The sequence below is a fragment of the Nomascus leucogenys genome, chromosome 11 (assembly GCF_006542625.1).
Source record: "Nomascus leucogenys isolate Asia chromosome 11, Asia_NLE_v1, whole genome shotgun sequence".
NCBI classification, from domain to species: Eukaryota; Metazoa; Chordata; class Mammalia; order Primates; family Hylobatidae; genus Nomascus; species Nomascus leucogenys.
In genome coordinates this window covers 91,680,028-91,707,478 of record NC_044391.1, presented here as the reverse complement: position 1 = coordinate 91,707,478, position 27,451 = coordinate 91,680,028, and the positions used below count along the sequence as shown (strand labels likewise).

The 27,451-nt window shown below is 41.9% G+C and overlaps 1 protein-coding gene across 2 annotated transcripts in view; it reads left to right on the top strand.

Moving 5' to 3' along the window:
* The first annotated feature begins 505 nt into the window (after positions 1-505).
* The window catches only part of SLC7A14 (solute carrier family 7 member 14), a 125,761-nt gene continuing 98,815 nt past the window's right edge, over positions 506-27,451 (top strand). For both annotated transcript variants that reach the window (XM_030822823.1, XM_003256445.4), the window contains exon 1: positions 506-707. The gene's annotated coding sequence lies outside the window, so the exon portion shown is untranslated. The remainder of the gene's footprint in view (positions 708-27,451) is intronic.

The following is a 27,451-nucleotide window of genomic DNA, read 5'->3' as shown; positions in this document are numbered from 1 at the left end:
GAGCTTTGAATAAGGAGGTGGGTCTTGTCTTCTTTAGGAGGAGAGGAGAAATCGACCTCTCTCATTTTTTCTTTCCTGTAGGGCTCAGGGGTGTGGAAGTTTAAGAGCAACCAAGGCTCCGCAGAGGATGAGGGAAGCTTCCAGAGGGCAGGAAGAGGGCTGGACAGCCCAGTCTAGCAGGGGCAGAGCTGCCGCAGATGCCTTCCCAACGCACAGACAACTACAGAGTCCTGCTGGTCCCTGCTTTCCCAGGCAAAGAACTGCCCCATCCACGACCCCTTCAACCTCCCCGCAGCCTGCGATAAGACACTGGAGGTCACACCTGGAGGCTCAGAAGGCCAGCAAGGAGTTGTGAGCGGCAGACAGAGGGGAAGGCGGGGGTAGGGGGTGGGGGGGTGGGACCGGGTCGGAGGTGGTCTGGTGCCAGGCTTGGGCTCAGTATGTAAGGGGTTGGGCAGGCCATGTGACTCCAAGGAGGCGGAGACAGGCGAGCTGGAGGGAGGACGAGCAGGCACGGGGAGGGGTTCTGGGGGTGGGGGCGCAATCTGAATAATTGAGGAGCTGTTCAGCAGCAGCGGCTGCCTCCTGCCTTCCTTTGCCGCCACCACCACCTCCCACCCCAGCTAGAGAGACTGCTCCGCGCTGTAAGTGCGGGCGGCCAGCCTCCAGCCTCGGCAGCCAGCCCGTCGCCACCAGCCCCGATCCCGGTAAGTGAACGGTCTCCTTCGCTGCAGTTTGTCCCCGTCCGCGACCCCCGTGCCCCAGCGGGACCCTTGCAACTGGGATGGCCGCCTCTCCCCGAATGACCCAGGGAGCCGGAGTCACCGGGAGCGAGGGACCAGGAATATGGCGCGGAGGCCGAGGGTGCCCTCCGGGAAGGGGTTCCCTGAAAGAACGGAGGATTTGGGTCGGGATATTTCGTGCTCTGGCCCTGAATGAGGCCCGGACCGCCCGCAGTCTGGGGGCACCGGGCTCTGACTCGCGGGAGCTGCCGGGCGGGGCGGGGGCCAGCGCGGCTCCGGCGCCGCTAGAGCGGGAGGCAGAAGGGAAGCCGTGAGCTGCGTGCGGGCAACCTAGGTCTTGGCAGACGCCGGGCCCGTCCTGTCCCCCGCCTTGGCGCGCACCCTGCACGAGCAGCTCCATTCTCCGCCTCGGACCGAGCCCATGAAACGGAGACGCTTTTCCGGTCGCAGACTGGGGGGAGGTCGGGAGCAACGTCTGCCCTTTTACCTGGGAGCAAACTCCTCAAAGGGACTCCCGCCGAGCCCAGCTCCCCGACCAGGCCGGTGGCGCCCCGAGGGGCGTCTGTCCCCGGAGAGTGGTGACTCGCCCGGGGGCGGCGAAGAGGACCTGACGGGAGCGGTGTCCAGGGAAGCTCCCTGCCCAGAGCTGGCAGCCCCAGCAAGGGGAGCTCTCCTGCACTGCTTCAACCCTCAGTCTCCTCTCTTCCCCCTCTCCAAAGCACATCAGCTCCCCTCTAATCCAAGAGGGCCAGGCTAGGGCTGCGTGGCCACGCGGGATGCTGCCCCCACCCTCTTTCTCTCTCCTGTGTCACCCTGCCCCCTCCCCAAATGAGTATTTTATATTGCGATTGAAGAGTGAGCAAAGGAAAGGCGAGAAGAGATGCAGGAAGGCTAAAGCAGCGGGGCTCTCGTCTGTTCCTGGCACTCCTCATCCCCCCCACCTGTGTGATGCTCGTTTCCTTGAGATTTTGAGCGGAGACACTCAAAGGAACTGGCTCTGGCGAAAGGATCCCCGCCTAAGTGTCGGACAACGTCACTGGCCCAAGTTGCCCAAGGGCCGCAGGATGACAACCTGCCTCCCCCTAGGTATAGGGTCTAGGAGAGCGCTGGAGGGGAGGCAGCTCTCCTCCTCCGACTAAGTGCAGGGGACGGCGCTGTCCTCGGTGCTGAAAGTTCTCGGAGGCTGGGTGCTAATACCGCCGGGGCCCGCATTCCCTGCGAGCAGAAACTGCGTTGGAACCACCTAAAGAGTTCTAAGCAAGCGACCTAGAGAAACAGGTAAAGAAGGGGCTTTGCCTTTCCCGGTTTTCTGCTTCCCCGGGACTCCGCTTGGGAAAAGGTTCCCGGCCTTCCTGGGTGGAAGAGCAGGAAGCGGGTGCCACTTCAGGATCCAGCTTTGCTAACTTCGGGAGCTTCCTCGTTCTACTTCCTATACCTGAACAGTGAGACTTCCTGTCGGTAAAGTGTTGAAAGGCAGTTAGGGATGCTGTTTTGATAATAAACATTTCTGTGGCTTTCAGGAATCAGAGAATTGTTAAGCTACACAAAGGAGGGGCTTCATGGTTATAGCTTTTTCTTCTTAGAACACTTCTTTCCCCACCGCATGTTATTTACATGCTCTAGATAAAGATCACTAAGCAGCCCTGTATGTTTGTTTCTTTAGCTAGTCTTTTATATTATGGGTAAGATGGGGAAAGGATTGAGCCAACTTGGGGAGGCCTAGTTTGTACTGAACACCTCTATCTGCTGGGTAATAATATTTCATTTAAACTTCACAATAGCTGCCAACCATAAGTATCACACAGAGAAGGAAACAGAAACTTGATTCCAGAGATTGGATTCAAAATCAGATCTATTTAACTCAAAGTCCAAGCCATTTTCATGCCTTCATTTTGGTATTTGGCTCTGAATAGCTGTTATTGGAGATTATAGCAGGAGAATGACAAAGGAGGGAGGCCTGCTCTTCTCTTTCACACACTCTCGTCTCTTCCAACCCTTTTCTCTTTAATCCATTCACCCACTCACTGTCACGCACTCCCACCCTCCCAACTGCTTTTGCATGCTGCTTGAGATACCACTGTTCACACAACTTCAGCTCCAATACTATGGAAACAAGTTAGAGAACTAAACCAGCAGGCTTTTCTAAAAGAGTAGCAGGGCTTCAGGAAGTCTGGAGAACTAGAGTCCACATGTACTTTCATATTTAGAATTATACTATTGAATTTTAGAACTAGAATAGCTTTGAATATCATTTAGCACCATTGTTTTACAAGAAAGAAAACTTGGAAACCAAAAGATAGTCATTAGTCTAAGTCACATGATTGAAAAATTAGAACCCAGTTAACTTGGTTCCAGGCCCAGGGCCTTTCCCACTATTTCATGGTGTCTGAAATACTCTTCCATACTGCCTTCTTTGATTATCTTTGACTAAACATCAGCATCAGTGAACTAAATTAAAGAACATACCAAAAATACAAACACTTAACATACAAGCATTCCTCTTACCTTTCTTCCAACTCTTTTGTCTTCCAGCTCTTTCCTCTCTGGTCCTACTATTCCAGTGTTGTCTAACCCAACATACCTAGGAGATATGACCCACCTTCCTCAGTAACAGTTTTCTCTGTAGCAGCAATTCACAAATGGGAATGGTGGTGTGTCATTTCTTTACTTGCCGTATCTTGTCTATCTCTCCTCTTCTATGACCTATTCCCCAAAAAATAATTTTCCCAAAGTTGGTTACCCTAAGCAACTGCCCAGGTTCTCACAGGGTCTGGGAAAAGGCCCTAATAAGACCTAAGGATTTTTATAAATAAAGATCATTATAAGTGCTAATATCTATGAAATGCTTATCATATGTGAGGCACTATGCAAAGTTATTTCCTCAATCATTTTACTGAATTATCACAATTCTGCCAAGTAGGTAGCTCCATTAAAGATGGCCCTAGGATTCTAGTTCGCTCTAACATACAGCAGAACCTGATGTTCTATTCATTTCCTCTTTCTTCTCTTTCCAGCTCATAGTAAAGTCTCATCTTCATCAATTGGATTTTTGTATTTAATTGATAGTTCCATCCTGCTCCAAAGCATAGCACTTAGAAATTCAAATTCAATTCAAATGGCACTGTTTTGCTCTCTCATCTCTTAATATTTACCAAACATATTCTCCCCATTTGTTATCTCTTATTTAAAAATTCCCATATGCCTTCTTATTGATAATGCTAACATTCTGCTTCAAACCTTCCCCTGAGCCAATTAAGGTATAATTTGTAATTAAATACATAACTTCTATTGTACCTTTACTAGGTGATCTGTCAAGAATGCTATTGCTGAGGTGCTCTGGGCCCTGTGAACCAGAACCTTAAACTGTCTAGAACTACCCTGTCCAACATGGTAATTGCTAGCCACATGTAACTATATTTAAATTTTAATTAAACTTTTGAAATTAAAAATTTAGCCCCCCCAGTCACACTAGTCATAATTCAAGTGTTCAATAACTCTATATGGCTAACGACTACTGTATTGGACAGGGTAGATATCAGAAAATTTTTATCATTTAAGAAAGTTGTGTTGAAAAATGCTGCTTTAGACAGTACTAAACACACCCTCACAGCAACCAAGAACTAGGAATTGGGAAGAAGTAAGGACCTACTCTTCTTTGAGTCTTCTGCCAAGAAAAGCAGAAAAAGCCACTTATGCCTAATACATCACCAGCAGCCCAAAGATACCTAGGACAATTAGGCTATGAAGGAGTGTGCATGTCTTACTTAAGGAGCTGGTGGCCTCCGGAGTTTGCTTCATATGAATTCTATGTTACTATAAAGTAGAATATTCCATGAATGAGGCTTGCTGGTTTCATGAATTTTGACTTAGATATAATCTGAAAGTTCCAATTCAAAATCCAAGTTTATAGATTACATGTATATGTAATAACGTGTGTGTGTTTATCTTGTCTTAGTAATCATAGTATGATAGACATGGAAAGAATATAAGACTTGGACTCAGTAGTATAGGTGCCACTTACTACTTGGTGACATTATGAGGCCCTCTAGAGCTCCATTTCTCTATCTCTAAGATGTTGATGAGAATTGCCATAACTATCTCAAAGGAATTGCTGTAACTGTCTCAAAGGACTATTGTGAAACTCAAAGTGTAGGTATACAAAAGTACTTTGTAAGGAGCATGATTGAATCTGCAGTGGTTTATTATTTTATATAGACATGGTACAGACAATGTACAAATAGGGTAGTTCAGGCTGAATGCATTTCTGAATGATTTTAATCCTGATATGACTGTATTTTTGCCTTTGTGGTCATTTATTTCACTGAAAAGCGGAACGGTGAAGAAAAAATTTAGTTATTGAAATTTCTGATTGGTTAGATTCTATTAATTGAAATACTGTGCATTGTTTGTTGTTTAGTTTATTTGGTCCTGAACATTTTCTTCTCAGGATTAAAAAATATAATAACTAGGAAATCTAAGTTGTTTGGAACAGCTTTTACCTTTTAACTAATAGTTTTTAAGTAATCATCAATAATGATCCCATCATGGTAATAGGGGTTCAGAAATAACAAAATACAAGCATTATGGATATTCCTCAGTGTGAGTGGGTGAGAGGGATAATTTTCAAAATATGTTTTTACTAATTACAAATTGAAATGAGCTTCTATCCATTCTCATAGATCAATCAGAACAAGAATAATTCTATTTCATGCATTGATTAAAACAAAATAAAAGTGAAGGTCATTAACTTGACTGAATTATTGAGTTTGCATTAGGGATTCTAATCTTAAATAACAAGTCTTTATTCATTCTCTAAGTTGAAATCTGTTGGGGCCATTAGGAGAACCTTATGCATCTGGCTAACATTTACTCTCAAACCTGGCATCTATCATCTACTCCTGCACTTTGATCTGTGTATGCTATTTATGTGTCAAGTAAAAGTGCTTTTCAGATGCAGCCATACCTTCTATAATGGCTCACCATTTTGATACTTAAATATTTTTCTCTTATAACACAAAGATTAACACAGTGCTCAGATATTGTAGAAAATAAGCCTGGAAACAAAGTTATTCCATCAGATGATTCTTCACTGTATTTATTGGGTTGTTATCATCTTGAAAACTCAACGAAGTCACTTTATTTATTCATTCATTCATTAACAAAGCACCTGAGAATCAAGCTGAGTATGACCAAGGGCATGAGGTTTTATCTCCAGTTCCAGAGATCTAGTTTACCTTTGTTTAGAGTTAACAAAGTTATAGATGCTACCTTGTAAGATGCTCTGCCAGGTAAACAGTTGAGACATACACTTAGCCACTGTTTCTGGTCAAGCCTCCTGTCCTCAAGCCTTTGTTGCATATGAGACTATATTACTGAAGGAAAAATAAGCAAAGTTGTTAACTCTGGCCTCTAGTAGATGATGCTAGCTTTAACAATGAACATATTTTGCTGGGCGTCATGATTTATTCACTTCATTGGACTTGTTTACCCCTTGGAAGGACCTGGATTTTGGAAAGGGGAAAATGCCCTTACCTTGGAGCTGAAAAGAGTTTTTCTCTGTCTGTAGCTTAAAGGATTTCTCTAACTGTATATCCCAAGAGATAAAGAGAACTGACAATGTAGCTTTGAAACCAATCCTAATAGCATACAATCATCCATTTAATCAATAACATAGTTGAAGAATGTCCTATTCTGACACAAAAATGTTGTGGTTAAGGATGTTTGGAACACATGGATGATCAATAAATATTTGTTGAATTCAGACCATTGTTCCAGGTTAATTCATGCCATACACTCGTCTAGCCAACCCTCTCTACCAAGAATTCAGTATTCCCTATGGCATTTTCCTTTAGCAAATAAAACAGGAGGCAAACACAGTATATCAAATCTTACCCTAATAACCACACTTCTAGCCCTTCTCGGGGCATGAATAGTGATGGCCAAGACAGACTACTCCTGAGAATAGTGTTTTGCTGCTTCACCCAGAAAACAAAGCACACATCAGCCCAAGGGCCTTGCATTTCACTGTGATGAGGCAACTTCAGAAACTCAAAGCTTAAATGGAGTTGTGTGTTCTTTTCCACCCTTATCTTGAAGAGATACCTGTCATTTCCCTCAGAAAGTATTCGGCTGGCCTTCATGATAGCAGCAGGCAATTGCTATTGTTCCTAAATTCAGAAGAAGCTTAGCTTAGAATGAAAGCACGTATATTAATTAGAGGAGAATTAGCGACATCACAGTCTGATGGTTTACAGAATATTATCCTTTTCCAGGAATAATAAGGCTTCCCTTTAACAGTTTTAACTGGTGATTACTGACAAAAATGAAAGAAAAACAGCTCATTCTATTCTAGCAAGTCAATAAGGAAATGCCTAGAATTAACTGATTCTTATTTGCCAAAGGCAAAATATTCCAACCCAATGAGCAACAAATAATCAAGCTGGTTCTCATTGTCTCTTCATTTTTTTAAATTTTTTCCATGTTTTTGAAAAATAATCAGTAAACAAAAAACAATTGCACCCAGGTGTTTAAACATTCTGATGACAAAATGGTCTTCAGAAATGGAAAGGCTTAATTGTTTGTTAGAGATTATACAACATACTATTATGCCAATATTTTCTAACAATCACATAACTGAACTCTCACTTTAGAGAGATATTGATGCTGGGAACACTCACCTGAGTTGATGTCAGAGGAATATGACTTGAGTCTTCTCTCTCTCAGCCAATTACAGAATGCACTCTTTGCATTTATTAACATCATGCATCATTTCTTTAGTCATGAAAACTTGTTTAGTCGACGAGTTTATCAAAGATTCAGGTTTATCTTTTATCAAAGATTCAGGGAGTAGGAAAGAGTATGTGTTTGGATTTCAGATTATTTCCCTTGGTACCCCCAGGTGAAAGAACTACTGGTCAAGGATGGTCAGCAGGTAGAAATTTCAGGGGTGGAACTATGAGCCAGAGAAAAAGATTCAAAACCTCAGCATCATCCATGTTGCAAGAACTTAGGGAAGGATTTAACTCTTCTTACCTTTTTAATCTTCATCCGTAAAAGAAGATATTTGGATTAAATAGTGTACAACATCCTGCAAGCCATAACATTCTATGGTTCGATGAAATAGGGCCAAGAGCTTGAATAATCCATTATTTGCCTCCTTAAGCCCAAAGAATTAAACATAAATCAAGATTCTTATTTTTACATCATTGCTTATCAGAAGCTCTGAATTTCATGCTAGTACTTTACCTGGAAACAATAATGATAATGATAGCTAATACTTATATACAATTACTATGACCTTATAAGGTTGGTAATGCTATCATCGCCATTTTACAGATGAGAAACCTGGATACTAAAGTAGTTAAATTACCTGCCCAATTTCACACAGGTAACAAGTTTGTGCTGCCATGCTACACCACCCCTATAAAAACCACAAATCTGACAGATAGATAGCTGATGTGTGCCATTTATAGCCACTTGACACACCAGCCAATTCTCTGGAGAATTTCTATTTTAGCTCAGTTTTTTACTAGAAGAGCAATCAAGATGGTGAATAGAACTTCAGTCCTGTGTATGGGAATCTACATTGTCTTTCTGTAAGACGGCTCTTGCGCTTTTGCAATCGATGTCATTGACCAATTGTTTACGTGATTCAGCATTGAACGTTAGTGCTCTGCAGGCGGCTGTATGTGGTGAGGACCACTCTGCTGCCTCTTCCCAGAATGCGTGGCCAGCCACACCACCAGAAATAGATGGATGCTGGTGCAGGATCAATCCAGCACCTTCTAATGCTATAAAGGTCAGCCCACCACATATTTACTGTTCAGTAGAGTCTTCTAGCTTCTGCCTTTAGGTTTTTGACTCAGTGTAACAATCTAGACAGCTTTTATGGTAGAGAGGGAGAGCTCCCAGAGTGTCATTTCCTGGAGGTAGGCTTGGGTCAAGGCTAAGACTAAAGCTTTCAAAATCATGTTGTGAAAATCATTTTCTTCTCATTAATCCTATGTTAACAAATTAGTCATAAATACAGTACACCACAGTACCCATCTATTTCACTGTGGATTTCAATGTACTGAATATACAAATGGGCATTTAGCTCTTAATATGGTATATCTAACCAGCTGAGAATGCTCTGACAGTAGTCAAATATATATGTTTATTCTTTAGCTCTAGTTTCTGGCTTGTTAAACTAGCCACATATCCCATCAACACCAAGGCCAATTACGGAATACATAACTCTACTTCTTCCTCTGTGGTTTTCTAGATACTCTGTGGGGAGCAGGATGGCCTAGGAGTCAGAAGATCTGGTTTCCAGACTCAGCTTTGAAATGTACTACCTGTGATGCTTGGGCCAGCACCATTCACTACTTCGAGACTGAACTTCCTTACCTTTAAAATAGGGGTCATAAATCTTGCCCCTCATGTTACAAATAGGGCCAATGAGATGGCATTCATTAAAGCTCCTTGTTAACCATAGAGTTAGTCCAGAGGAAAGAGATGGGTTTTCCATCCTTTCAGTCTTTCCCAGCCAGAAATTACTCTCAAGCTGTTGATACCCAATTCTGAACCAGGGTTGACAGCTAAATCAATGTCTTTAAGGTTAAGAAGAGCTTGGATTTAAATTTGTAAATCTAGAAAATGGCACTTACAATAGGAGAGGCCTCCTGGTTTCTTCCAAATTAATGGTCCTCAACCTGAGGCAATGTCACCTCAATAAGGCGTATTTTATATTATCACAGACACTGGAGGAGAGGGGCGTTACTACTGACTCTTGGTGGACTGGGATGTAGAATGTTAAATATCCTGCACTAGACAGAAAAATCCTGCAGAATAAAAAAATGTCCTGTCCAAAATGCCAATAGCACTCCACCCCCACTGAAAAATACCACTCTAAGTAATGTGCTGTTCCTGGTCCCTAATTCTCCAATTGATGCAGACAGAGAGAGTTTACTTTTCATCTCCACCCACAGATGAAATCCAGCCATGCTCATGTGAGGTCTGTAGTAGTTATCGTTCGGAAGCATGACTGGACTTCCAGTAAGTTTACCAATAAGTAAAACAATAGGGTCAGAGATCAGTGGTTTTAAAATTAGCCCCCAGAAGCTTCTACAAAAAGCCTCCTCCAACCTCTGCAGGGGCAAAGATTCCCAGCAGGTTAATATGCCTATAATGTGAGAGCTGGCCTAAAGGTTGGCATTTAGGGATGCAAAATCAGTAAATCATGATTCTGAAATGACTATCTTTGCAATTTATTGAAGAAACATTGTAATATGCACTTGTTTTATGACAAGCATGGGCCTAGCTAGGCACTGGATATGAGACATAATCCCTGCCTCATGTCACCAGTAATCTGAAAGTTCCACAGATGTAATCCCTACTAATCATGTATGCAACATGACACATGCTGTAACATATTATGAGGGAGCCTCCAAGGAGAGACCAGGAAACAATTCACTTCCACAGAGGAAATTATAATTGAACAGTATCTTGAATGGTATATAATATTTTTTCAGGTGGATAAATGAGAGAGAAAGCTATTGTAGAAATGGGACCAGCATAAGCAAATGCTGAAGGTGTGAACAGAAATGATACAAGTGCAGGCTGAACTTACCTGGCTGGTGGGAGGTCATATTGGAAGGACTGAAGAAACTTGAATACAGACAGGTGGATGTATTTATTCAGCCAGGGGCTTATCCTTTGAACAGGGATTTTATGAGTATCTTAGGAATATCATTTGAATTCAGGGCTCATGGAGTCCAATCTTGCAACTAGAAGAAATCTCAGAAATCATCCCAGCATGCTCTTTTCCCTATGTTTTACAGTTGAAGTAGTTAAAACCCAGAGATGTTCAGTGACTTGCCCAAAGTCAGCTAGCAAATTTGTGGCAGTATAAGAGCTAGAGCCTAGTCCCTCCTCTCAGTTCATAGCATTTTGTCCTGCTCCGTGCTGCCTTCGGGAATTTTAGCCATCATTTGAGCATAACCCAGTGTAACACACAAAGTGACTATTAAATATTCATGCAGCTCAAGTTTTCCATTGTTCACTATGAAGCTATACCATTGTTCCTTAATTACAAGCAGGTGATAGATAAGACCCTGCTTCTACATTCTGAGCTGCTCCTACATAGAGCATTCTCTTCAGAAACACAGACAGACAGTACACCAACACATGAGCATGACATCCTTTGCCTGCCACACACATCCTCCCCTGCCTCCTCGTTTCAAACTGCCAGAGATTATGGAGTCACAGCCTGAACAGAAGGCATCTTAATCTCTGGTGGTTCTGTAAATAATATGCTGTTCATGCTTGCATATAAATTATCACAGTCTCTCTATTTTCTAGATGACGGAGGCTTCAGAAAGATGAAGCTGCCTGCACACAGAGCACATAACAGATAGGATTTCAGACTCCAGAGTTTCAGCCCTCTTTGTAACAGGGTTGAATTTTTCCCTCATCTACATGCTCCTAATAATTTATTCAGGCTTATGGTCTTAAATTTCACCTTATAGCCAAGTTGATCTAGTCTCTGTATATTTAGGTTTCTAAAATCAGTTATTTCTTACTTCCCTTTGTCTCTAGCCACTTTTCCTCCACCCTTCATTCAATAAGCATTTAATAAAAATCATCTAGGCTAATCCATTCAGTTGATGAGAATAGAAACTGAGACCCAGAGAGGTGAAGCCACTTGCCCAGGTTTGCTCAGTTAGAAGCAGTACGGTGACTAGATTCCCTGACTCCCAGTCCAGTGCTTTGCCCTTCACACTATACTGCTATTTCCCAAGGATAAATCACGTGGCATTTCCCACTCTCAGGCTCCCTCACTCCATGCACAACCCCACAGGATGGATACAAATGATTGATTGCAGGTGCTCTGAGGTTCATTCCAGGACCTTTCCTAGAATTGCCACAACTTGTTATCCTTCATGCTGTATTGGTCCATCTATCACATTAAGAAGCTGGTTAGGGAAGAGTTTGAAATACTTTCTGGTCTAGAGGATATTTATGATCAATGCCACCACTCAGGTAGTGATCACCATAGAAAACAGTGTGCTCAGGAAGAAAGAGGGCAGAGTCCATTGCTCCCATCATTTGAGAATGAGGCAAAGCTCACCCAGAGTTTACTGTAAGTGGCAGGATATTAGATTCACAATCCCAGAGACCAGGCAATTGGGCAATTAGATGGATTTAAGCAAGATTGGGAGTGGCCAAGAAAGTGAAAAAAGACAACTCCCAAACCATTTTTGCTTCAGGGGCAGGGTATTTTGCCTGGATTGATCACCATGATGCATTTCATTACTGTAGACAAAGACCACACTGATAAAAGACTTTTTTAAATCAATTGAACTAAAATTTTCCATTTATATACAACTTCTCAGGAATCGTTTTAAGACAAAACCAGATGGTATTTCAGTAAAGATTATATTGAAAAGAGAAGAAAGTAACGGGGAAAGAAACCCCAGAACTAACTTCTCAGGTAGGGCTTTGTAGGGTCACGATTGTCTCACAGGCTGATCGGGCTAATTAGGTACAGAAACTTAATTTTATCAGTTTTATCAAGAGTGATCCAGCTCTGAAGAATCCAGGCATGCTCCCCAGGTCCCAAGAGACTGATTTGTTAGCTAGATGACAATATAGCCACATACAATAGAAGATGCTTCTAAGTGTGGCCCAGGCTATTTCCTTCCTAATAGTGGGACCGTGAGAAAACCAAATGAGTGGTCAAAGATAACCTGTGGGCACAGCGTCATGAAATGTGCCATTCAGGCTGCAACAGAGACAAGAGAATTCTTCCAAACTCCACCCAAGAACACTTTTCAGGTTACCAGAATAGTTGTGTCCTTCAAAAAGAGGGTCTTGTTCTCTCTGTTTCGCTAGCGGTGAAGAAACTGGCAAATTATTTTGGGAAAAGATGGAGACTTTATCTAGTCTCTATGCAGCCCCCATCTTCCACAGGGTATTATTTTAGACATGTTATAATACTCAACTCATAGCCTATCTTACTTATGTCAGTGACATCTTGTCCAAAGCCCCTTACCAAATCTTTGAACTCCTGGGCCTAATTCTCTGCTAAGGCAATGAAGATAGATCAGCAAAATCATTATTATTATTCATGTACTTGGATAAGATCCATTACGATTAGTCTGCTTCTGAGAAAGTTGTTTAATTGTGGATGAGCCGTACAGATGGTGAGAATCATGGTCTCTGGTGGCATGGCACTTGAATTTTATATTAGTGACAATCTTTTATTGGTCTCCTTTGGAGAGTTCTGGTAGATGCCACTGATTAACCATCAATAATAAATAAACCATCCGAGTGGTTGGGTTATTTCTGTAAGGAACACATCTCTTGTATTTTGTGCTAATTCTGTTTGTGTCATTTCAGAGGGCACTATGATCTGGCCTTGCTCTGAGTGCACCTGAGTCTGGTTTATCCTTGTTAGTAATCTCCATGTGTGGACCCTGACATTTGAAACTGAATCTGTTAGTCATTCTCACTACAGAAAACAGTCATGTGGCAACTATGACTCATCTACAAAATGCTGAAGGAATAGACGCCCAAGAGGTTTTTTTTAAAATCACGCAACATTGCTACCTCTAAAAGAGGCCAAACAACCATTTTGACTATTTTTATTTTCCCCTTGAGCTGATTGGTTATCCTGATTCCGAGTAGGAACAAACTACACAGACAGTTTGGGATTCATTTTAGAGTCTGTCCTAGTCACAAAGACTTTTGACACACTTTCTATTCCAGCATCACAATGCAGAGGAAGAAAATATCTGAATGAGTAGAGACTGTCGTGCCAGAAATAAATTCCTAATATAGACAACTGAAATATGCCAGTAAAGAATTTAACTATCAAAACAGAAACAAGAATTCCCTGTTTCAGTACTATCTTAGTGAATAGCCTCTGTTCTTCGTTTCTGCCCCCAAGTCTATTTCGACCTACAGTTATAAATAAATACTCTGATCCCATTATGGCACATTAAGAATCTAGAGAAAACTTGTCATTTGAGTACTAAGATATCATCTCTTTACACATATGATTCCAATATAGCAACTTATTGAGTGCTCTTCTTAAAGTCAAGAATAATTAGACAGCTATATCATAATACTTATAATAATGGTAGCAATCACATTTACTCATTTAATCATATAAAGTAGATATTATTATCCTCATTTTACAGATGAGGATTATAAAATTTGAATGACTGGCCCAAGTTCTCACAGCCAGTGAAGGTTAGATTCAAGATTCAAAGACCATGCCATCTGACACTATGATCCTCACCATCTATACAGCCCATCTGCAATTTGAAAATTCTCTCAGAAGCTGATCAATCCTAATGGATCTTATACAAGTGCAGGGATAATAAGAATGACTTTGCAGGTCTATCTTCATTGCCTTAGCAAAGAATTAGGCCCAGGAGTTCAAAGATTTGGTATGGGACTTTGGACAAGTCTTAATTTTCTTTCTTTCTTTTTTTTTGAGACAGAGTCTCCCTCTATTGCCTAGGCTGAAGTGCAGTGGCACAGTCTCGGCTCACTGCAACCTCCACCTCCTGGGTTCAAGTGATTCTCCTGCCTCAGCCTCCCAAGTAGCTGGGACTACAGGTGTGCACCACCATGCCCAGCTGGTTTTTTGTATTTTTAGTAGAGACAGGGTTTCACCATATTGGCCAGGCTGGTCTCAAACCCATGACCTTGTGATCCACCTGCCTTGGCCTCCCAAAGTGCTGGGATTACAGGCATGAGCCACCGCGCCTGGCCAAGTCTTACTTTTTCTAGGACTATCACTATATCTAAGGAAGAAATAATAGCTTTTTATTCATTTAGTTATTCATTGATTCATTCAACAATATACTAAAAACTGAAGCTATAATGGGAGAAAAACAGAGTAGGAAGCATTAATAAAGATAGGAACCATTGTCTTGAGTATTGTTGCTAAACAATATTGTTGCTAAAATAAAAACAATATGAAATCCCAATTACCTCAGGTATGTGGAAGATTATGTTCAAGATTTATTATTTTGGTTTTAGTTTTCTTCATCAGTGAAGTGACTTGAATTCGTCTCATGTAACTGTCAAGGAAACAAAATTATGAGCCCTAATGACCAACATAATATAACTTACTGCTTATACGGGTGGAGCCAAGATGGCCAAATAGGAACAGCTCTGGTCTACAGCTGCCAGCGTGAGCGACGCAGAAGACGGGTGATTTCTGCATTTCCATCTGAGGTACCAGGTTGATCTCACTAGAGAGTGCCAGACAGTGGGTGCAGGACAGTGGGTGCAGCGCACCGTGCGCGAGCCGAAGCAGGGCGAGGCATTGCCTCACTCAGGAAGTGCAAGGGGTCAGGGAGTTCCCTTTCCTAGTCAAAGAAAGGGGTGACAGACAGCACCTGGAAAATCGGCTCACTCCCACCCTAATACTGCGCTTTTCCGATGGGCTTAACAAACAGCACACCAGGAGATTATATCCCGCACCTGGCTTGGAGGGTCCTACACACACGGAGTCTCGCTGATTGCTAGCACAGCAGTCGAGATCAAACTGCAAGGCAGCAGTGAGGCTGGGGGAGGGGCGCCTGCCATTGCCCAGGCTTGATTAGGTAAACAAAGCAGCCTGGAAGCTCCAACTGAGTGAAGCCCACCACAGCTCAAGGAGGCCTGCCTGCCTCTGTAGGCTCCACCTCTGGGGGCAGGGCACAGACAAACAAAAAGACAGCAGTAACATCTGCAGACTTAAATGTCCCTGTCTGACAGCTAAAAGAGAGCAGTGGTTCTCCCAGCACGCAGCTAGAGATCTGAGAACGGGCAGAATGCCTCCTCAAGTGGGTCCCTGACCCCCGAGCAGCCTAACTGGGAGGCACCCCCCAGTAGGGGCAGACTGACACCTCACACGGCCAGGTACTCCTCTGAGACAAAACTTCCAGAGGAACGATCAGGCAGCAGCATTTGTGGTTCACCAAGATCTGCTGTTTTACAGCCACTGCTGTTCTGCAGCCACCACTGCTGATACCCAGGCAAACAGGGTCTGGAGTGGACCTCGAGCAAACTCCAACAGACCTGCAGCTGAGGGTCCTGTCTGTTAAAAGGAAAACTAACAAACAGAAAGGACACCCACACCAAAAACCCTTCTGTACGTCATCATCATTAAAGACCAAAAGTAGATAAAACCACAAAGATGGGGAAAAAACAGAGCAGAAAAACTGGAAACTCTAAAAAGCAGAGTGCCTCACCTCCTCCAAAGGAACGCAGCTCCTCACCACAATGGAACAAAGCTGGATGGAGAATGACTTTGACTAGTTGAGAGAAGAAGGCTTCAGACGATCAAACAACTCCAAGCTACAGGAGGAAATTCAAACCAATGGCAAAGAAGTTAAAAACTGTGAAAAAAAATTAGATGAATGGATAACTAGAATAACCAATGCAGAGAAGTCCATAAAGGAGCTGATGGAGCTAAAAGCCAAGGCTTGAGAACTACGTGAAGAATGCAGAAGCCTCGGGAGCCGATGCAATTGACTGGAAGAAAGGGTATCAGTGATGGAAGACGAAATGAATGAAATGAAGCGAGAAGGGAAGTTTAGAGAAAAAAGAATAAAAAGAAACGAACAAAGCCTCCAAGAAATATCGGACTATGTGAAAAGACCAAATCTACGTCTGATTGATGTACCTGAAAGTGACGGGGAGAATGGAACCAAGTTGGAAAACACTCTGCAGGATATTATCCAGGAGAACGTCCCCAATCTAGCAAGGCAGGCCAACATTCACATTCAGGAAATACAGAGAAAGCCACAAAGATACTCCTCGAGAAGAGCAACTCCAAGACACATAATTGTCAGATTCACCAAAGTTGAAATGAAGGAAAAAATGTTAAGGGCAGCCAGAGAGAAAGGTCGGGTTACCTACAAAGGGAAGCCCATCAGACTAACAGCAGATCTCTCGGCAGAAACTCTACAAGCCAGAAGAGAGTGAGGGCCGATATTCAACATTCTTAAAGAAAAGAATTTTCAACCCAGAATTTCATATCCAGCCAAACTAAGCTTCATAAGTGAAGGAGAAATAAAATACTTTACAGACAAGCAAATGCTGAGAGATTTTGTCACCACCAGGCCTGCCCTAAAAGAGCTCCTGAAGGAAGCACTAAACATGGAAAGGAACAACCGGTACCAGCCACTGCAAAAACATGCCAAAATGTAAAGACCATCAAGGCTAGGAAGAAACTGCATCAACTAACAAGCAAAATAACCAGCTAACATCATAATGACAGGACCAAATTCACATATAACAATATTAACTTTAAATGTAAATGGGATAAATGCTGCAATTAAAAGACATAGACTGGCAGATTGGATAAAGAGTCAAGACCCATCAGTGTGCTGTATTCAGGAAACCCATCACACGTGCAGAGACACACATAGACTCAAAATAAAGGGATGGAGGAAGATCTACCAAGCAAATGGAAAACAAAAAAAGGCAAGGGTTGCAATCCTAGTCTCTGATAAAACAGACTTTAAACCAACAAAGATCAAAAGAGACAAAGCAGGCCATTACATAATGGTAAAGGGATCAATTCAACAAGAAGAGCTAACTATCCTAAATATATATGCACCCAATACAGGAGCACCCAGATTCATAAAGCAAGTCCTTAGTGACCTACAAAGAGACTTAGACTCCCACACAATAATAATGGGAGACTTTAATACCCCACTGTCAACATTAGACAGATCAACGAGACAGAAAGTTAACAAGGATACCCAGGAATTGAACACGGCTCTGCACCAAGCAGACCTAATAGACATCTACAGAATTCTCCACCCCAAATCAACTGAATATACATTTTTTTCAGCACCACACCACGCCTATTCCAAAATTGACCACATAGTTGGAAGTAAAGCACTCCCCAGCAAATGTAAAAGAACAGAAATTACAACAAACTGTCTCTCAGACCACAGTGCAATCAAACTAGAACTCAGGATTAAGAAACTCACTCAAAACCGCTCAACTACATGAAAACTGAACAACCTGCTCCTGAGGGACTACTGGGTACATAACGAAAGGAAGGCAGAAATAAAGATGTTCTTTGGAACCGATGAGAACAAAGACATAACATACCAGAATCTCTGGGACACATTCAAAGCAGTGTGTAGAGGGAAATTTACGGCACTAAATGCCCACAAGAGAAAGCAGGAAAGATCCAAAATTGACACCCTAACATCACAATTAAAAGAACTAGAAAAGCAAGAGCAAGCACATTCAAAAGCTAACAGAAGACAAGAAATAACTAAAATCAGAGCAGAACTGAAGGAAATAGAGACACAAAAAACCCTTCAAAACATTAATGAATCCAGGAGCTGGTTTTTTGAAACGATCAACAAAATTGATAGACCGCTAGCAAGACCAATAAAGAAGAAAAGAGAAAACAATCAAATAGACGCAATAAAAAATGATAAAGGGGATATCACCACTGATCCCACAGAAATACAAACTACCATCAGAGAATACTACAAACACCTCTACACAAATAAACTAGAAAATCTAGAAGAAATGGATAAATTCCTCGACACATACACCCTCCCAAGACTAAACCAGGAAGAAGTTGAATCTCTGAATAGACCAATAACAGGCTCTGAAATTGTGGCAATCATCAATAGCTTACCAACCAAAAAGAGTCCAGGACCAGATGGATTCATAGCCGAATTCTACCAGAGGTACAAGGAGGAGCTGGTACCATTCTTTCTGAAACTATTCCAATCAATAGAAAAAGAGGGAATCCTGCCTAACTGATTTTATGAGGCCAGCAGCATCCTGATACCAAAGCCTGGCAGAGGCACAACCAAAAAAGAGAATTTTAGACCAATATCCTTGATGAACATCGATGCAAAAATCCTCAATAAAATACTGGCAAACTGAATCCAGCAGCACATCAAAAAGCTTATCCACCATGATCAAGTGGGCTTCATCCCTGGGATGCAAGACTGGTTCAACATATGCAAATCAATAAATGTAATCCAGCCATATAAACAGAGCCAAAAACAAAAACCACATGATTATCTCAATAGATGCAGAAAAGGCCTTTGACAAAATTCAACAACCCTTCATGCTAAAAACTCTCAATAAATTAGGTATTGATGGGACGTATCTCAAGATAATAAGAGCTATCTATGACAAACCCACAGTCAATATCATACTGAATGGGCACAAACTGGAAGCATTCCCTTTGAAAACTGGCACAAGACAGGGATGCCTTCTCTCACCACTCCTATTCAACATAGTGTTGGAAGTTCTGCCCAGGGCAATTGGGCAGGAGAAGGAAATAAAGGGTATTCAATTAGGAAAAGAGGAAGTCAAATTGTCCCTGTTTGCAGATGACATGATTGTATATCTAGAAAACCCCATTGTCTCAGCCCAAAATCTCCTTAAGCTGATAAGCAACTTAAGCAAAGTCTTAGCATCCCATTCACAACTGCTTCAAAGAGAATAAAATACCTAGGAATCCAACTTACAAGGGATGTGAAGGACCTCTTCAAGGAGAACTACAAACCACTGCTCAATGAAATCAAAGAGGATACAAACAAATGGGAGAACATTCCATACTCATGGGTAGTAAGAATCAATATCGTGAAAATGGCCATACTGCCCAAGGCAATTTATAGATTTAGTGCCATCCCCATCAAGCTACCAATGACTTTCTTCACAGAATTAGAAAAAACTACTTTAAAGTTCATATGGAACCAAAAAAGAGCCCGCATCGCCAAGTCAATCCTAAGCCAAAAGAACAAAGCCAGAGGCATTACGCTACCTGACTTCAAACTATACTACAAGGCTACAGTAACAAAAACAGCATGGTACTGGTACCAAAACAGAGATATAGATCAATGGAACAGAACAGAGCCCTCAGAAATAATGCCACATATCTACAACCATCTGATCTTTGACAAACCTGACAAAAACAAGCAATGGGGAAAGGATTCCCTATTTAATAAATGGTGCTGGGAAAACTGGCTAGCCATACATAGAAAGCTGAAACTGGATCCATTCCTTATACCTTATACAAAAATTAATTCAAGATGGATTAAAGACTTAAATGTGAGACCTAAAACCACAAAAACCCTAGAAGAAAACCTAGGCAATACCATTCAGGACATAGGCATGGGCAAGGACTTCATGTCTAAAACACCAAAAGCAATGGCAACAAAAGCCAAAATTGACAAATGGGATCTAATTAAACTAAAGAGTTTCTGCACAGCAAAAGAAACTACCATCAGAGTGAACAGGCAACTTACAAAATAGGAGAAAATTTTTGCAACCTACTCATCTGACAAAGGGCTAATATCCAGAATCTGCAATGAACTCAAACAAATTTACAAGAAAAAAACAAACAACCCCATCAAAAAGTGGGTGAAGGATATGAACAGACACTTCTCAAAAGAAGACATTTATGCAGCCAAAAGACACATGAAAAAATGCTCATCATCACTGGCCATCAGAGAAATGCAAATGAAAACCACAATGAGATACCATCTCACACCAGTTGGAATGGCCATCATTCAAAAGTCAGGAAACAACAGGTGCTGGAGAGGATGTGGAGAAATAGGAACACTTTTACACTGTTGGTGGGACTGTAAACTAGTTCAACCATTGTGGAAGTCACTGTGGCGATTCCTCAGGGATCCAGAACTAGAAATACCATTTGACCCAGCCATCCCATTACTGGGTCTATACCCAAAGGATTATAAATCATGCTGCTATAAAGACACATGCATACGTATGTCTATTATGGCACTATTCACAATAGCAAAGACTTGGAACCAACCCAAATGTCTAAAAACGATAGACTGAATTAAGAAAATGTAGCACATACACACCATGGAATACTACGCAGCCATCAAAAATGATGAGTTCATGTCCTTTGTAGGGACATGGATGAAGCTGGAAACCATCATTCTCAGCAAACTATCACAAGGACAAAAAACCAAACACTGCATGTTCTCACTCATAGGTGGGAATTGAACAATGAGAACACGTGGACACAGGAAGGGGAACATCACACTCCGGGGACTGTTGTGGGGTGGGGGGAGGGGGGAGGGATAGCATTAGGAGATATACCTAATGCTAAATGACGAGTTAATGGGTGCAGCACACCAACATGGCACATGTATACATATGTAACAAACCTGCACATTGTGCACATGTACCCTAAAACTTAAAGTATAATAATAATAATAACGATAAAAAGAAAAAAAAAAAATATATATATATATATAACTTACTGCTTACCAAAAAAAAGGCCTAGATCCTCAAGGCTCCTGTGAGTGGTTTGTGAAAGACAGATTTGCCCTAAACTGTCAGCAATACACACTACATCTCTAGACTTAAATTAATATTCTAGAAGTTCAAGATGTATCTACATGTGCCAGGAACTCATTTCTTTCAGTGAAGGCTCAGATTGTTTGATTACCCCAAAGCAAAAGCATAGTACAGAAAGACTAATAAGCTGTAATGGGAGAACTGATGGCAGAAGGAATATTTATTAAGCAAAACAGAATGGGGGTTTTGAAAGGAAGGCAAGTAATTTGAAAGGCCATTTTGTTTAGTTTAAGAGAGTTCTAAAGTTTAATCTGGATGATGGACTGGAGTATATTAAGGAAGTGTTGAGTGAGAGAATGAAAGAGAAAATTAAGTCAACAATAAAAGAAGGGGTGAGGAATAAAAAAATCACCTGTTGGTTACAATGCACACTATTTGGGTGATGGGTGCACTAAAAGCCCAGACCTCACCACTACACAATTTATCCATGTAACCAAAACCGCTTGTACTCCTAAAGCTATTGGGGTGGGTGGGGGGAGGGTTGGAAAAAAGTATGGAAAAAGAGAAAAGAAATGACATTGATTTTTAGATACTTTTTATCCTTGGGAAAGTTAGGACAGAAGGCATAGGGGCATCTGCTGAGCAGTACAAAGTGAAAATGCATCTCATTCCCCACAATGAAAGACTTTACCAGTGTCGGAGCTTGGGAGTGAGGAGTACGTATAAATAAATATTTGCCTCTTTCTCAGTTTTGAATCATTCTGTTTGTTTCCAATTTTTAGAAATCACTTACAAGAGATATCATCGTTAAGCCATTAACTAATGGATCCCAACCGCACCAGGCCTAGAAGCCTAGTTTATATACAGGAAACTATTTGGACTCTCTTTTTATTTTATTTTATTTTATTTTATTTTATTTTATTTTATTTTATTTTATTTTATTTTATTTTTTGAGACAAGGTCTTACTCTGTTGCCCAGGCTAGAGTACGGTGGTGCAATTATGGCTTACTGCAACCTTGACCTAGCAGGGCTCAACTGATCCTCTCACCTTAGCCTCCGGAGTAGCTGGAACTACAGGCATGCGCCACCACGCCTGGCTAATTTTTGTATTTTTTTGTAGAGACAGGGTTTTGCCATGTTGCCCAGGCTGATCTCAAACTCCTAGGCTCAAGCAGTCATCTGCCTTGGCCTCCCAAAGTGCTGGCATGAGCCACTGTGTCTGGCCTACTATTTGGACTTCTAAGGTGATTTTCTCCTCTTTAGGCAAGGAACATCAAGCCTTTCCTAGCATAAGACCGAAAACAAACTAAAAAATCAAGAGATCAGTCATTAGAAAATAAAATAAATTTACCAGCTTAATCTCAGCTTGTATGCAGGGGCCAACTTCTAAGTTTAAAAGTAGGACAATAGCAGTTGTAAATGAATGTTTAAGGTGTAACTTGTAGCATGACTGCATCATATCTCTCAGGGTGGTCTATTTCAACTTTGCTTTAAATGTTAAAGCAAAAGTCTTGGCTTTGGTGTTTGTTTTGTTTTTTTTTCCTTTATTTTCTTTTTTTTTTTTTTTTTACTGAACTATAAGGTGATCCTCACCAGAATTTTTTGGGTGCTCAGCTGCTTGCAGTTTTTTTAAAGAAGCATTTTATTACAAGCTCAATGGCTGTAGGATGAGTGAAACCCATCTCTTCCAGGCCTTGACGGCTGAACTAAGGAGATTAGACCTTAAGCCACAGGCAGTGGGAGCCACCAAAGGTGGATGTGACAGGGACAGTGATGGAAGGTTCTGACAACAGTGAGTGGGATGGATGTGGCAGGAAAGAAACAAGAGACAGAGGAGAGAAGCTGGAAATAGAAAGTCAAGTCAGGAGATTAAACTGAAAATTGTGCAAGAAAAAGAACATTTCATTGCTATAGAATCAGGGCCCATTTTTGCTATTTGTTGGCTAATGTTTAACCACGTCACTGAAATCTTGTTTGAGAAGAACTTAGCTCCAACTTCAAACACTAAGGAGAAAGATGACCTCTCCTCTCCTTGGCTCTACACCTGACTCCAGTCTCCCCACTTTTACTCTCAGCTGAAAAGACTCCTCCACTTACGGTAAAAGGGTTATCAGAAATGAGCAGAGGTACAGAGAGGGAGAAAAACCAGATGAGCTTTGCACGCTTGGAACCAAAACAATGCCGAGGTAGCAAGCACCCAGAGGGGTAGAGCTGGGCGGTGGTTTCAGCACAGCCCTCCCTCACTGTGTTAGCCTCACCTCACACAGGTCCCTTTGCTTCTCTGAGCCTTAAATTCCTCTTCTATAAGACAGAAGGGCAACCACAGATGATTGCCATGGTTCCTTCAGGCTGGAAAATTTATAATATCAGCAGCATATTATTAATTTAAAGATGCATTACATGAATCATATTCAATTCAATCCAATTCCAGTATGAACCACTCCACAAAATGCCAAAGCTCCTAAGGGCTTGCTTTCCTCACTTCATTTTTCTACCTTCCATTTCTTGTTTTTTTCCGTTACTCTTCTGGTGCAGTATTTTTCCCCTCTTCCACTTGTTTCTTCATTTTCTAGTAATAGCAGGAAAGGGGTCATTCAATAGGACAAGAAGCTGAGATCATCTGTTTATCCACAGGACAAGGAGGAAGCAAGGCCCAGCCAGCCAGCTCTTTCCCACACTGTTCTGCTGGTGACCCTCAACCCTACACCAGCAAGAAGAGGAAGTCAAGCTCAGCCTCCCTCTGACTTTTTTTGCAATCCTTTCTTCACCAAGCTGCAGTGTTCCGGATGTTGTAGACAACTCTCCTCCTTACTGTCTATAGAACCATCAAGGTGGCTGCTGTCACTCCTTTTTCCTAGAAAAAGTAGCAAAGAGGGAGACAATTTGCACAAATCTTGTTCTAGCTTAGCTTGAAAATAACCACCATGGACACATGCACATGAACATATGCAGCCCCCAGTCTCTTATCTGCAACTGCCTCTATTTCACTTTAGCCTGTTCAAAACCAGCAGATCAGCAGAACCATGGCAGCCCCACTCCCAAGGAAAGGACTAGACGCTGATTAGTCACTTATTTCCTAGTCCTCTCAGCTACTACTACAGTTGAGAGCCATCACCTCCTTGCATTGCTCATCTCAGCTAGCAGAGAGCCCAGGCAGGGTCTCCTCTACCATGCTACCCTACTCTACCCCACCCCTGCCAGGCCAGGGATTCCTACTTACTGCCTATATGTCTCACCTCCTATGCCAACTTGGTTCTCTTTCTTGTGAAACAACTGAAGTTGCCTTGAAATAGTAAGGGCAGAACACAGAATCTATCCTGGTCTTCAGAGCCTAAAGAGACTAGAGATTTCCTTCTAACAATCAAGGCTTCTGTAGCAAGAACCAGATTATTGAATTTCTAGAAGTCCTAAAACAAAACAAAACAAAACAAAAACCCACTCGCTTCTCAAAATAGGCCTACAGGGCCTGAATCTACATAAAGCCCAAAGCAGGAAAGACAGGAAAGACTAAGTTGCCAAACAAGTGCTATAGAAAGTGCAAGTTATATTAAAATTAGAGGTAGCAGTTGGTCCACCCCCATCACCTAGAGTACTGACAACACTGAGTTTTAATTCGTATGCACCAGGCATTTCATATACATTAACACAAATTAGGGCAACAGTCCTACAAGATGGACATTATCCTCATTTTTTAGATGAAGAAACCAAGTGCTTAGAAAGAATATACACTTGTAACAGGTAGGGCAAGGACTGTAACACAGACTTGTCTGGCTTCAGAGACTAGAGGCTTTGTAGAAAGCTACCTTGCCTCTGCAAAAGGATTAACTGCTAAAACATAAACTTCATGAAATAAAACCAAAATCAGTAAACTGGAGGGAGACCCCTGTGTCCTGGGAGTATTGCCTCTAACTAGCAGCATGACCCTGGGCACATCTTTTGGGTTTCCGTTTCTTTGTCTATGAAATGACAGTGTCAGATCCAATCATTTCTTCCAGCTCCAGCACTGGAGAGTGTGCTTTCTAGTCCTGCATGCCTCCTTAGCAAGCAAGGGACCAGCAGCTACAATCTAACCTCAGCACAACAGATCTCTAACAACAGGAAGTGCCTCTTCAGAGGCTCTGGAGATGATTCAGAATTATTTTCTGTTCTCCAGTGAGAACCTATAATTTCTATGACTGCAATTCCCCACTGGTCAGGGCTGGCTTAGGTAACATTCACTGCTGTTTATTACCCCGCCACTCCACGACACTCTCTGACGATACTGGAGAGAGATCTGTGCTCCATACTTGTCACACATGGGTTTAAAGTGGTAGTGACTCAAAAGTGAAATGGGGAGAAAAGATAAATATTACACACCCACACATAGTTCTTATATGAAAATCCATCACTAGAACATAATAGTAAGCCTGGAATTATTTACTGATAAGGATTCGTTATTTAATAAAAGAAATCACCAGGATTCCTATCAGTAGTGTGTTCACAGTTCATCAAAGGCTAAATGTGGTAGAGAGATAAATACTAAATCTAATGTACTATGAATCAAAGCTAGCCAAATGCAGATGAAAACCAAAGAGGGTGCATGTATTATTTAATGTGAAAATGGGATACTCTGCAAAAATTTGCTTTACACACAACCTTTAAGACCAGTGTTTGTTGGGCTGGGCACGGTGGCTCACGCCTGTAATCTTAGCACTTGGGAGGCTGAGGTGGGCGGATCACCTGAGATCAGGAGTTTGAGACCAGCCTGACAACATGGTGAAACCCCATCTCTACTAAAAAATACAAAAATTAGCCAGGCATGGTGGCGGGTGCCTGTAATGCCAGCTACTCAGGAGGCTGAGGCAGGAGAATTGCTTGAACCCAGGAGGCAGAGGTTGCAGTGAGCCGAGATCGCACCATTGCACTCCAGCCTGGGCAACAGAGTAAGACTCCATCTCAAAAACAAACAAACAAAAAACAAACAAACAAACAAAAAAACAGTGTTTGTGGAACTGATGTGAGTGCACTTTTTTTGCAGCAGGAGGCCCAGCAATATAAATCTTTGCAAATGGGCGGGGTGCACACCGGTAAGAGAAGGGGAGGGAGGTGAAGGTGAGATATGAGAGCGCAGATGTGTGCATAGAAAAGCATCATGGTGGCAAATATTGTATTGATTTTTTTCAAAAATGGAAGGGTGTTGATAGAAGAGAGGATGAGATGCAATTCTTCAAGTTAAATGACCAAAAAGAAGCTTCACCTAAACCATCTAGAATATCAATAGGGTTCCTTTGGTCAGCATATTAACCATTAAAGGGAGTTTTACAGGTGAAAACAATATTTCTTGGCCAGGAACAGTAGTGCACACCTACATCCCAGCACTTTGGGAAGCCCAGGTGGTCAGTTGACTTGAGGCCAGAAGTTTGAAACCAGCCTGGCCAACATGGCAAAACCCCATCTCTACTAAAAAATACAAAAATTAGACAGGCGTGGTGGTGTGCACCTGTAATCCCAGCTACTCAGGAGGGTGAGTCATGAGACTCACTTAAACCCAGGAGGCAGAGGTCACAGTGAGCTGAGATTGTGCCACTGTACTCCAGCCTGGGTGACAGAGCACGGCTCTGTCTCAAAAAAAAAAAAAAAAAGGAATAATAATATTTCTTGTAGCAAGGCTGCAGCTAAACAATGACAGAAGCATTGGGAAATCTCATTGCTGCCTCTGTGGTTTACCATATTCTGATTTATATTTTTTTAATTTTTTATTTCCATAGGTTTTTGGGGAACAGGTGGTATGAGTACATGAGTGAGTTCTTCAGTGGTGATTTGTGAGATTTTCGTGCACCCATCACCCAAGCAGTATACGCTGAACCCAATTTGTAGTCTTTTATCCCTCACCCCCTTCCCATCTTCCCCACTGAGTCCCCAAAGTCCGTGAAATCATTTTTATGCCTTTGCATCCCCATAGCTTAGGTCTCACTTTTGAGTGAGAATATACGATGTTTCATTTTCCATTCTTGAGTTACTTCACTTAGAATAATAGTCTCCAATCTCATCCAGGTTGCTGCGAATGCCATGAATTCATTCTTCTTTATGGCTGAGTAGTATTCCATTGTGTATATATACCACAGTTTCTTTATCCACTTGTTGATTGATGGGTATTTGGGCTGGTTCCCCATTTTTGCAATTGGCGAATTGTGCTGCTCTAGATATGCGTGTGCAAGTATCTGTTTCCTGTAATGGCTTTTCTTCCTCTGGGTAGATACCCAGTAGTGGATTCTGGATCAAATGGTAGATCTACTTTTAGTTCTTTAAGGAATCTCCACACTGTTTTCCATGGTGGCTGTACTAGTTTACATTTCTACTAGCAGTGTAAAAGTGTTTCCTTTTCACCGCATCCATGCCAACGTCTATTATATTTTTATTTTTT